Here is an 11,557-nt window from a genome sequence, read left to right as displayed (position 1 = left end):
GAGACTCTGCAGACTCCTTGAGGGTGCAGACTCTTCACCATGAGTTCTATCATTAATCAACCTCAGAGAGTCCATACAAGAGAAATCAAATCAGTGCAAGGTATGTGGCAGGGGCGTCACCACTCACTACACGTCAAAAGGTCCATCTTCAATGAAACCACGCAAATGAAATGTTTATGGTGAGGCTAATACCCAAGGAACATTACCATGGAACATCAGAGGATTTACACAAGAAATAAGTCAGTTTCTAGTTCTCTAATATTAATCTCTGATATTATGTGGTGATGAATAATTATAAATCAAAATACATTGACCCTCATGACATGATATATATCAAAGTTGCAAGGACATATGGACATGGTGAGTTATATTTAGGTTATACAATAGTTAATTTGAGGTTCTTTCAAAAAGCTACTTTATTCTTTATGACTTTCAACCTGAGCTTTGAAATCTCTTCATATGCCTTCCTTACCAACATTTCACTGTAGTGTCTGGGGGAAAAAAAAAATCAATAGAACGACAGGTCTCAATTGATTACTGAGAATCATCGGTATCCCATTTCCTAGAAGAGAAATGGCACTGCCTTTTGAGATTAATTTTTTTTTTCTATTTTTATGGAGACAGGGTTTTGCTCCCTTACCTAGGGTGAAGTGCAGTGGTATGATCATAGCCCACTGCACCCTCTAATTCATGGGCTCAAACTGTCCTCCCCACTCTACTTGCCACATAGCCGGGACTACAGGTATACCACACCAGGTCCAGCCGATTTTTATTAATTTGTTTTTGAGAGAAAAAGTCTCACTCTGTTCCCCAGGTTGGTTTGAAACTTTGGATTCTAGTGAGTCTCCAGACTTGTCCTCCCAGCATGCCTGAATTACCGCTGTGAGCCACTGTGCCTTGTCCTTTGAGATTATATAGTGTCTGATTTAGAAAGGATGATGATGGGCAGACAATAACGTAACCTATGGTTCAGTCTTCATGCCTAATGCATTGAGCACACGCTTCACCTGAAGGAGGGCACAGTGAGTTATAGGAACAAAATGTTCTACCAACTCAGAGAGAAAGAATAGGCCACAACCTCTGGACACTGGGAATTTCATGGGAAGAGAGTAATAGGTTCTTAAGGACTAATTATGTTATAGAAACAATGCAGGGATAATGGTTGTCACCTTCTCTGTTGAATGGCAATACCTGTTGTTTAGCAAAGATTGATGAAAAATCGTGTTTTTTTGAAGCTGAATCAAGAAAAGTTATATCAGAGTAGACAGTTTAACAGAAACTACCAGTAGAGCATGTTCTTGGGGAGGATTCGCATTTACCTCTTGGCATTGCAATCTGCAAGTATTTTATTCAGAATATATCATAATCCTCAATTTTAACTACGAAAATTTAGTATTTTTTCATGGCTATGAAAGAATCACAATGTTTCTACCCATATTGTTTTATTCCACCTCAGGAGAATACTTCATAGCAGACAATAATAATGTACCATTAGGCCCTTACAGTTGAGGCATCTAGAACAATGTTTTTGGTGAAATCAAAGAACATACCCTTTTGGGTACATATACTTAGATAAGTATGATTTGGGGTAATCATTCTTAGTACTTAGTTATTCTCACTACACTCTGTCCTACGATACTCAGGTGAGTCCAGTGAAAATTGCATAGCAGTGTAGCTTCAGACTCTCACACCCTCGAACATGTATCACTGTTGATGAACATGCACTGTATTATTTTATATTTCTACATGCTTCTCTCATGTGCCATGTAGGACCTTCATGTTCCTTAAGTAAAAATGCATATATAGTAATATGGAAGTTATTATGAAATGAAGAATGTGTAGGCAATAAGGATAAAAATGACAGCATGTCTTTTTTGTCCTTGCAGTACTCGGTGACAAAAGTTTTAAATATTATCATTCATGTATTTCCTTTTATGAGTAAGCATAGAAAATGGGAACTTCGTTTTGCTGGATAAACTAGGAACTACCTATATTCACCCTTGTAACACTTTTCCGAAGGTGAACTTTTCACCACTCCCCGGGAACTTGATTGATGTGCACTTAACATTTGGTTGGAAATTGAGAATGATGCTGTACGCTGAAGAGGTATGAGAACTTTTAGTGCACAGCGAGGCTTTCTGAGGGAAGCACAATAGTCTTCCAGAGCTGGTCTGAAAATGGCTTCAGAGGAACTGGGATATGTGACTGGCTTGGGGTGTTACAATTGTTAAAGGGTGAGTGAGGTTGAGCACTCACATGTGGTTCGACTTCCAGCTCCTGCCGAGGGAGCGAGGGGCACTCAGGCATTGTTGGCTTAACCAGGCGGGCAGAAGAGGAGAGGGAATGCAGAGGTGTGAAAGGTATTAGTATTGAACATCACGCAATGTAGTCTGACTTCTTAAGGCAACACCGAGTGTTTGTTCTTGAAATCCCCCGCCTTGGTTAGGAAAGACCCCAATTTTTGTCATGTTCATAGCTCACTACATTCCTTTCTTGGCTGCACGTGTAAGTCCCATCGCTCAGTATGACTGTCTAAAATGTTTGTTAAATACTATTTAGTGAAATTGCCTAAAATATTTTTACAGTAGAATGAAAATTATTGTGTGTGTTTATTATGTAATAAATATGATTAAGGAATTTTATTAAAAGGGAATTTTTATAAAGTTGGGTAAATGTCATTTTCAGGTTATGATATTAAACAGTATATACCATGGTTCATTTTCAAGTCTAATAAAATTTTCTTGATTTTTTATATGATTTTTTTGCCATTTTTTTCTCCTCTTTCATACATTGTAGGCCACCATGCCTGTTCAATATGGTTTTTACCTGTGTTACTCTAGAGAAATATTTAGGGAGTTTGTAAATGAGGGTGCCATTTGGAGATAGATTTTGTGACAGGAGCATGTAGATAGGACAATGGCAGGGTAAACTGATTTCTCCATAAATATGAAAAAGCAATGTCCCTTAGCCTTTAGGGACTTAGCATTGGGACAGTACAAAATAGTCAACTGAAATTTCTTAATGTGGGCATTATCTAAGATCACATGCTTGAAAATCAAATGTGTGGAGGTTAATCAGCATCTGCAGAGGTAAGTGAAGAGGTGGTAAGAGGGAAAATCCCCCAGATTTCAACTTCACTTTGTCACAGGGAGATCATCTCTATTGCTGAATCCTCAGAGGCCATTCTGCCACCTAACACTGGCTGGTATTTCTATTCACAGTGAGAGTCTTTCAGGAAAGCAAGATGTTTGTGTTACTTATACCATGAATCTGCACCCGATAGATTTCTTTCCATCCAAAATTACTTAACAAGTACATTTTCTTTTAATATTTTCAATCAGGGTTAAATGGTGCACACTTGTAATTCCAGAGTTAGAAATCATCCTGGGCAGCATCAGAAGACCGTGTCTCAAAGATAAAAAGTGATTTGTAGGGAGGGGCCAACGCGGTGGGCCAGAAGCAGCTGACACATGCTTCTCTCACCTAGAGGATCAAAACTGGTAAGTAGATATTCACCTTTGGCTCAATAGCCTGAGCAATAGCCATGGGATTCAACAGAAAAGAGACAGAATATGCCGAAAGCAAAGGAGAAGGAAGTAAGGCACCCACTTGGGTGGGTCGGCAGTAGTGAGGGTGCTGCCTGCACATGGAGAAGGGCAGGTGAGAGATCTCCATACTCCCCCAATAGACATTCCTATCTGAGCTACAAGAGGGCCCCTCTACTCCCTGAGGCCTCCAAATAAACTCAGGGAGCTACTTATCAACTGCACAGTGACACTCCTCCAGAGAAGTGGTACAACGTGGTTCCACAGGGTGTCGAACCATAAGCACTGTGGTTCCATACTTAGAGCCCAGCCTTACAGTGGTGCATCTGGCTGGGGGCAGTTCTGCTGCCGTAACCACCTCATTGCTGCCAGAACATTGAGACATTAGAGAGGCCAGTTGTGCTTAGAGACCCTGGGGACTAGGCTTGCTGGTACTGCCACTATCACCGGAGGATCCTTGGGAAACCAAACCCCCACAACCACCAACCCCGACTGCCGCTGCAGCTGTTCCTTACACAGGACCAAGTCTCCAGAAAACCTACCCAGCCTCTCGATTCCACTGCTGCCTCGGAGAGTGACCCACCTTGCTTCTACCTGAACTTTCAGCATTGGCCTGTGGACCAGCCCACCCCTGCACGTGAACATGGCCCAGCACCTGCCTGGACTGAGACAACCACAGGGGAACAAGGAGATGCCGAAGAGTACCAGTGTTATAAGCTCATGATGTATCTGCCCCTCTCCTGCCTGAGTATTCTTCTGGAGCAGGACTCCAGGGGCCTAGAAACTGAGGATACCTAACCTAGTCCACCACCACTAGCACCTCAATACCTTCCCAGTTGTTTGAGTTCCAACTCACCTAAATTACGACCAACATTGCAGTGGATACCTACCAGGATGAGCTGAAAGAGCAAGGGAATTCCTAGCATAGAACAGGTGGTCTGCAAACTTACTTGTCTTGAAGTGAGGGAAGATACTCCACATGAGAAGGAACCAGCATAAGAATATGACAAGGTAAAAAAAACACCCCTTTCCTATCCCCAAAGGGTCATGCTAGCTCTCTAGCAGTGGACTCCAACCAAAGGGAAACTTTTGAAATTTCAGATATGGAATTCAAAATGTGGATCCCAAGTCAGCTCAAAGGGATTGATAAGGAAGTTGAAAACCCACTTAAAGAAACTAAAACATTAATTCAGGACATGACTAAAAAATTCCCCAAAGAGATAGACAGCTTAAAATAAATCATAACAGACCTACTGGAAATGAAAGAGTATTTTAGGGAATTTGAAAATATAGTGGAAAAGGGGTAAAAACCTACCTATCAGGTACAATGAACAGTATTCTGATGAGGGCACACTAAAAGCTCCAACTGAAGGCTTTTAAAGGTATCCATGTATTAAAAACATTTGTACCCACTTAAGGTTTTGAAATAAAAAGAAAAAAGCAAAAATACAGTGGAAAGTTTTAAGAACTGATTAGACCAAGCACAAGAAAGAATTTCAGAGGTTGAAGACAAGGCTTTAAATTAATCCAGGTAGTCAAAAATGAATCGAGAAACGAAGAGGGTCTCCAAGACATACGGCATTATGTAAAGTACTCACACAACACAATCACAGACATCCTTGAGGGAGAAGAAGAAAAAAGCTGGGAAAATCTAAGAGAATAATGGAGGAATGCTTCACTCATCTTGCGAGAGATTTAGACATCCAGAACAAGAAGGTCAATGAATTCCTTGAAGATTTATGGCAAATAGGACATCACCAATGCACATCACCATCAGTCTGGCCAGACTCAAAGTGAATGAGAAAATCTCACAAGTTGATTGATACAAGCATTACATAATTTACAAAGGAAAACCCATCGAACAGCAGACTTCTCAGCAGAAACTTTACAAGCCAGAAGGGGTGCTATCTTTAGCATCATTAAATAGAATACCTTTCAGGGAAGACTGTTGTATCCTTCAAAACCAAGTTTCATAAATGAAGGAGAAATAAAATCTTTCCCCAACAAGCAAACTGTAAGGGAATTTGTGACCACTAGATGTGCCCTGCAGGAAATGCTCTAAAGTGGTCTAAACACCGAAAAGAAAGGTTGATGCACAACAGAGTAAAAACACTCGACAGTGAAAATCCACACGTCTTATAAAACAGTAACACAAGAAAGAATACAAACCAACCAAGTCACAATCAACACGATGACTTAGTATTTCACTTATCACTATTAACAGTAAACAAATATTATAAATGCCCCCACTTAAAAGATACAGATTGATGGAATGGATTACAAAAAAATACAATCCAAATACCTGCTGTCTACCGGAAATCACTTAACTCATAGAGCATTGCATAGTGTCAAGGTACAAGCTTGGAAAAAATATTCCATGTAAATGGAAATCAAAAGTGAGCAGGAGCAGCTATTTTTATACCAAATAAAAGAGACTTAATTAGAGGCAGGATTGAAACAAGCCACCTATATGGTATATGGTTGGTCATTCTCCTTCTGGTAGCAGGAGATAAGAATAAGAGAGGTTAGACTGGATATAAAATGGTAAAACATCACTCAGTTCATATATGAGCAGGTACTGAGAGGTTTGAAATTAATGTCAATGATATTTTGCTTCCTGTTGCTAAGGAATCTTATCTTTCCCTGACCCTGATTTCTCGCTCCTCTTGCATCCCAGTCCCAGTCACCTTAAGGAAAAGTTGGGCATCCTGATGAAGTCTGGGGAAGAGAAGGACTTCTCTTGGTAAGAGTTTCCCAAATCCACAGCGTGAGGCTCTAGGCAGAAGCAGCCTTATGTCCAGAGGTGTCTCAACCCACTGAGACCTTTGAAAACAAGCGTATGTGGGACCTAAAGGAAGAAGCCACTGAGCTTCTCAGATGCTGGGAGACACATAGAGCAGCGAGCAGCATTAAACTGTGTCAGGAAGATTGCTCACCCACCATGAAGCAGAACGAGAATTAGTCACATTTGACTTGACTGATAAAGGCAATAGAAAGGTTTTTAAAATTAATTTTATTTTTTAGAGATAGGGTCTTGCTCTGTTGCCAGGCCTAGAGTGCATTGGCACAATCATAGCTCACAGCAACCTCAAACCCTTGGCCTCAAGCAATCTTCTTGCCTCATCCTCCCAAAGTGCTAAGATTAAAGGCATGAGCTACCATGCCCAGTGTACTACTCTAAGTTACCATTTACACAGACTATCTTTCTCCATTCCCTCACTTTAAGTCTATGTGTGACCTTAAGTTTAAAGTGAGTTTCTAATAGGTAAAAATATAGTTGAGTTTTGTTTTTGTGTCTTTTGGGTTTGTTATTTTTTAAAATACATTTAGCCACTGTATATTTTTTGATTTGGGATTTTAATCCTTTTATTTATAAAGTAATTGATAAGTAAGGATGTACTATTGCCATTTTGTTAAATCTTTTCTCTCTTGTTTTATACACATGTATGCAAACACAACTATATTTATTGATGTGCAAAATGCAGCACAATTAAATGGAAAATCAAGTGAGTTGGAACTTTTTCTAAAAGCATGGTCCACATGGAGTTTCTGGTCTGATCTTTTTAGCCTGTGACATACTCAAAAAAGACAGGTTGCCAAATGCCAAAGGGTATATCCCTGGCCACAGTGTGAGCATAGAAAACAAGTTGCACTCAAAATCTACATTTCAGCCTCAAGGCTGCCATTGTGTACAGAACATGTGTAGAAAGGAGTGTTGAGGTATTGGCAAAAGTTACCTAAGTATCTTTAAACTTCATTCACTGAAATAAATGACTTAATGATCAAGAAAAATGAAATTCCCTAGGATTTTAACTATTATTTCTATAATTAAATTATAATGAAAGGTTATAATGTTCCAGTTTTCAAATATGATGTGTGTATTTATTAGTGTTCAATTTTGCTTGGTGTTACATGTCATGCTATGGTTTGAATGTTTGTCCCCTCCAAAACTCATGCTGACATGTAATCCCCTGTGTAGCAACATTGAAAGGTCGGGCTTTTAAAGGCGGTTGCTTAAGGGTTTCAATCTCATGAGTGCATTAATCCATTCATGTATTAGGGGACAACTGGATTAATAGGTTAATGGATTATCACAGGAGTGGGACCACTCGCTTTATTATAAGAGAAAGACAGACCTGAACTAGCATGCTCAGTCCCCTGGCCTGAGATATCCTACTCTGCCTTGGGACTGTTCAGGGTCCCCCATCAAGAAGAAGGTCCTTACCAGAAATACCCCTTCAACCTTAGGCTTCCTGGCCTCCAGAACTGTAAGAAATAAATTCTGTTTCTTAACAGTTGCCCAGATCCACATATTCTTTTATAAGCAACAGAAAATGGACTAAGACATGGTACAATGTTGAAGTTTACTCCAACTCCATAATCCTGGAAAATAGCAAACGTTAAAGAATTCCATCCTCCAACCCTTTGTTTCCTTAGAAACAGCTTACTGCAAAGAACCACATTTTCCTGGAGGACTTCATTAAGTCCAATGAAAGCCGCCTTGATTACACAGGAAAAAGCCACATACCAACCCTCCAAAGTCCCATGCCTTGTCTTAAAAGGATTACTGAATTGTTTGTCCCCACTGATCAGTGAGAACCATGGTGGTTATTTTGACTTATTCAACCTTCAGTTAAGCTTCATTCGTTCCTCCAGGTCCCTCAAATTTGGACCACTCTTGGGCACTGTAATATGGAACACCTTCTCCTTAACAGCACCTCTCAAGAGTGGGCTGAACTTCAGATAAAACATTCCCTGGGTACCTGTAGTTCATGCCAGGTGCTAAATCACTGCCCCATACTTGGTACTTTCTGGGATTGTTTCTTCCCCCATATGAAAGAAAGCTCTTTTCTGTGTGACTTTTGGACATTTTTGGATCTTGTGGTTGGAGCACTATCCGTATTGCAAAATTTTATTTTGAATGAAATCTGTCCTTTCACAAGTCTGAATTTGTTTTTTGGTTTTTTTTTTTTTATGAGACAGAGTCTCACTCTGTTGCCCAGGCTAGAGTGCCCTCGCATCAGCCTAGCTCACAGCAACCTCAAACTTCTGGGCTCAAGCAATCCTCCTGCCTTAGCCTCCGAAGTAGCTGGGACTACAGGCATGCGCCACCATGCCTGGCTAATTTTTTGTATACATTTTTAGCTGTCCAAGCAATTTCTTTCTATTTTTAATAGAGATGGGGTCTCGCTCTTGCTCATGCTAGTCTCGAACTCCTGAGCTCAAAGGATCCACCTGCCTTGGCCTCCCAGAGTCCTAGGATTACAGGTGGGAGCCACCGCGCCCAGCCTCGATTTTTTTTTAGCGTGGTAAATATTTTAATTGTTCCATCTGTGTTAGAATATGTATAGTCTCCTTTTGTGGCACAGGATTTAATATATACTTAATGGGTAAAAGTAGTTTTTTTTGGTTTTTTTTTTGAGACAGAGTCTCACTCTGTTACCCGGGCTAGAGTGCCGTGGTGTCAGCCTAGCTCACAGCAACCTCAAACTCCTGGGCTCAAGCGATCCTTCTGCCTCAGCCTCCCAAGCAGCTGGGGCTACAGGCGTGCGCCACCATGCCCGGCTAATTTTTTCTCTATATATTTTTAGTTGTCCGATTAAATTCTTTCCGTTTTAGTAGAGACGGGGGTCTGGTTCTTGCTCAGGCTGGTTTCGAACTCCTGAGCTCAAACAATCCGCCCTCCTGGGCTTCCCAGAGTGCTAGGATTACAGGCGTGAGCCACCGTGCCCGTAAAAGTAGTTTTTTTCAAATGCTTAATAATTTGCATTTGTTTTATAGTGGTATTACAGGGAGAACTGTTCTGGGATGGAGGAAATACCTTTTATATTTCTTGTAAATATGTCCATTTTGTTCCCTTGAAAATTTTATAAGCATCAAAACTCCACATAAACAAACTAGATGCATAACTCTCACCTTTATTGAGTTTCCCATAACTCTGCTATTCTGAATACAATGAACAGCTCCACAGTCAACTCATTTTATTTGCTCCTGATTAAAGAAGTCCATGCTGACACTTGTGTCGAGGCAACATTACACTAGTTAGCAATATTGCATAATACAGAATAAGCTACCTTGTTGAGATCCCAGAATCTATCCTAGGTATCACCTCTTTTAAAAAATGTACTGATATATCGTCTTGTATCCATCTGTGCAATGCCAGGACATCTGTGCTTTTAGACTGAAAAGATTTTAAATACGGTAATTTTCCTATCTAAACATGATCATATTTCAATTGGTTACCACTTCTGGATGGATGAAATCTTCCACATATAGGGATGTGATAAAAAAAAACATAGTTTATTGTAGTTGTTTAACTCACAGATATTGCCATAAAATTACTGCTGGAAGAAATGCAGTCATTTAAACCTGATAATCTAGTTTTTATTTCTTTGAGGTTCCTATGAAAGAGAATAACCTCCCTACAAAATGCCATTAGAAACAGTGCAAAATTATTTATTCTCTAGGTGAAAATAAATCCAGACGTCTTTTAGTGACTATTTTCCAGACTTTGTTATCCACATCTGACAAAACATGGAGAAATAGAAAACAAAGATAAGACCTAAGATAGATTACAATTTTAGAATTAAAAGGATGTTGTCCACTTACCCTCAGGGTACACATAAAGTGAATTTGAAATTACATTTGGAAATTATTGACTTAAACATATTATGACATAAAGTTTATTTAACGTTCTTTGAGGTTAAGTCATCTCAAGTGTGGAATGCAATTACAAGTGTAAGGAAGAACAATGCAATATATGTCTATTTTTTAAAAGTTCTTGTTTTAAAGCAACAGTTTCTGATCTAATTTACTGCAGGCTTTAGCCTTCCAAGGCCCACACCCCGGGGGTCGTACCTATGAGAGTTTCCGAAACTGAGCGCAGCTTGGCTGGCTCTCACTGGCGCGAATGGGGAAGAGGAACGGAAAGGTGGTCCTGTCGCGCTCTAAGCATGAAACGACACATTTCCTTCCGGGCAGAGAGCTGCACCTCACATTCTAGTTTGTAGCCCCATCACCGATAATTTCAGGGCTTCTACATTAAATTGCTTGAATTAGTTTTAATTGCAGGAACTTTCCTGGATGCAGTCAGTGTTCACGTTGTTAACGGAAAAAGAGCCAAACTCTGGGCAATAATTTTAAAGATGTCAACGGAAAAAAGACCAAACTCTGTAAAATAATTTTAAAGAGATTTACTCTGAGCCAAATTTGAGGACCATGACCCGGAGCCACACCCAAGAGGCCCTGAGCAGCAGACGTTGGGTTACAGTTTGGTTTTATGCATTTCAGGGAGGCAGGGGTGACAGGTAAAGTCATAAATCAATACGTGGCAGGCACACATTGGTTTGGCCCGAAATGGTGGGCGATCTCGAAGGGGGGGGCTCACAGGTTACAAGCGGGTTTAAAGATTCTTTGGCCTGTAATTGGTTAAAGACACGAAGCTTTGTCTAAAGGCTTGGAATGTGACGACATAAGGAGCTCTTTATCAGAGATAAGCCGCGGGACATAGATTTGTTGTGTAAATTGAGGACCTGCAGGTGTGTCTTGCACACCCTTAGGCCTGTTAATGGGTTACAAAGGATGTCACCAAGAAGGGAGGGGGGCATGATAAGGCATGAATGACCTCCTTCCTCTTGGCAGGCAATATAGTTTTAGGATATTCCCTTGGCCAAGAGGGGGCCCATTGAGTCAGCGCTTGGGGGCTGAGCCTTAAGATTTTATTTTAGTTCACAACATAAGCCATTCTCAACTTAGTAAGAGGAAAACATTCTGTTTTCCAACATAAGTGGCCTACACGACACTGCGCTCTTAACACTGCTGGAAACATTAACATGGCTACCTGGACACGAAAAATGCCAGGGCGACATCCAACTCGGGAAACGGGTTGACAGCAAGGAGGATGGAAGCTCAGGCCCGACCCTCGCCCGGTCCCGCCTCAGACCCCGCCGCTCTCCACGCCCCGCCCCCTCCCCGTTCCCGCCTCAGACCCGGCCTCTCTCCACGCCCCGCCC

Source organism: Propithecus coquereli, unplaced genomic scaffold (assembly GCF_000956105.1).
Source record: "Propithecus coquereli isolate 6110/MARCELLA unplaced genomic scaffold, Pcoq_1.0 Scaffold196, whole genome shotgun sequence".
Lineage (NCBI taxonomy): Eukaryota > Metazoa > Chordata > Mammalia > Primates > Indriidae > Propithecus > Propithecus coquereli.
Note: the sequence above shows the minus strand (reverse complement) of the source record.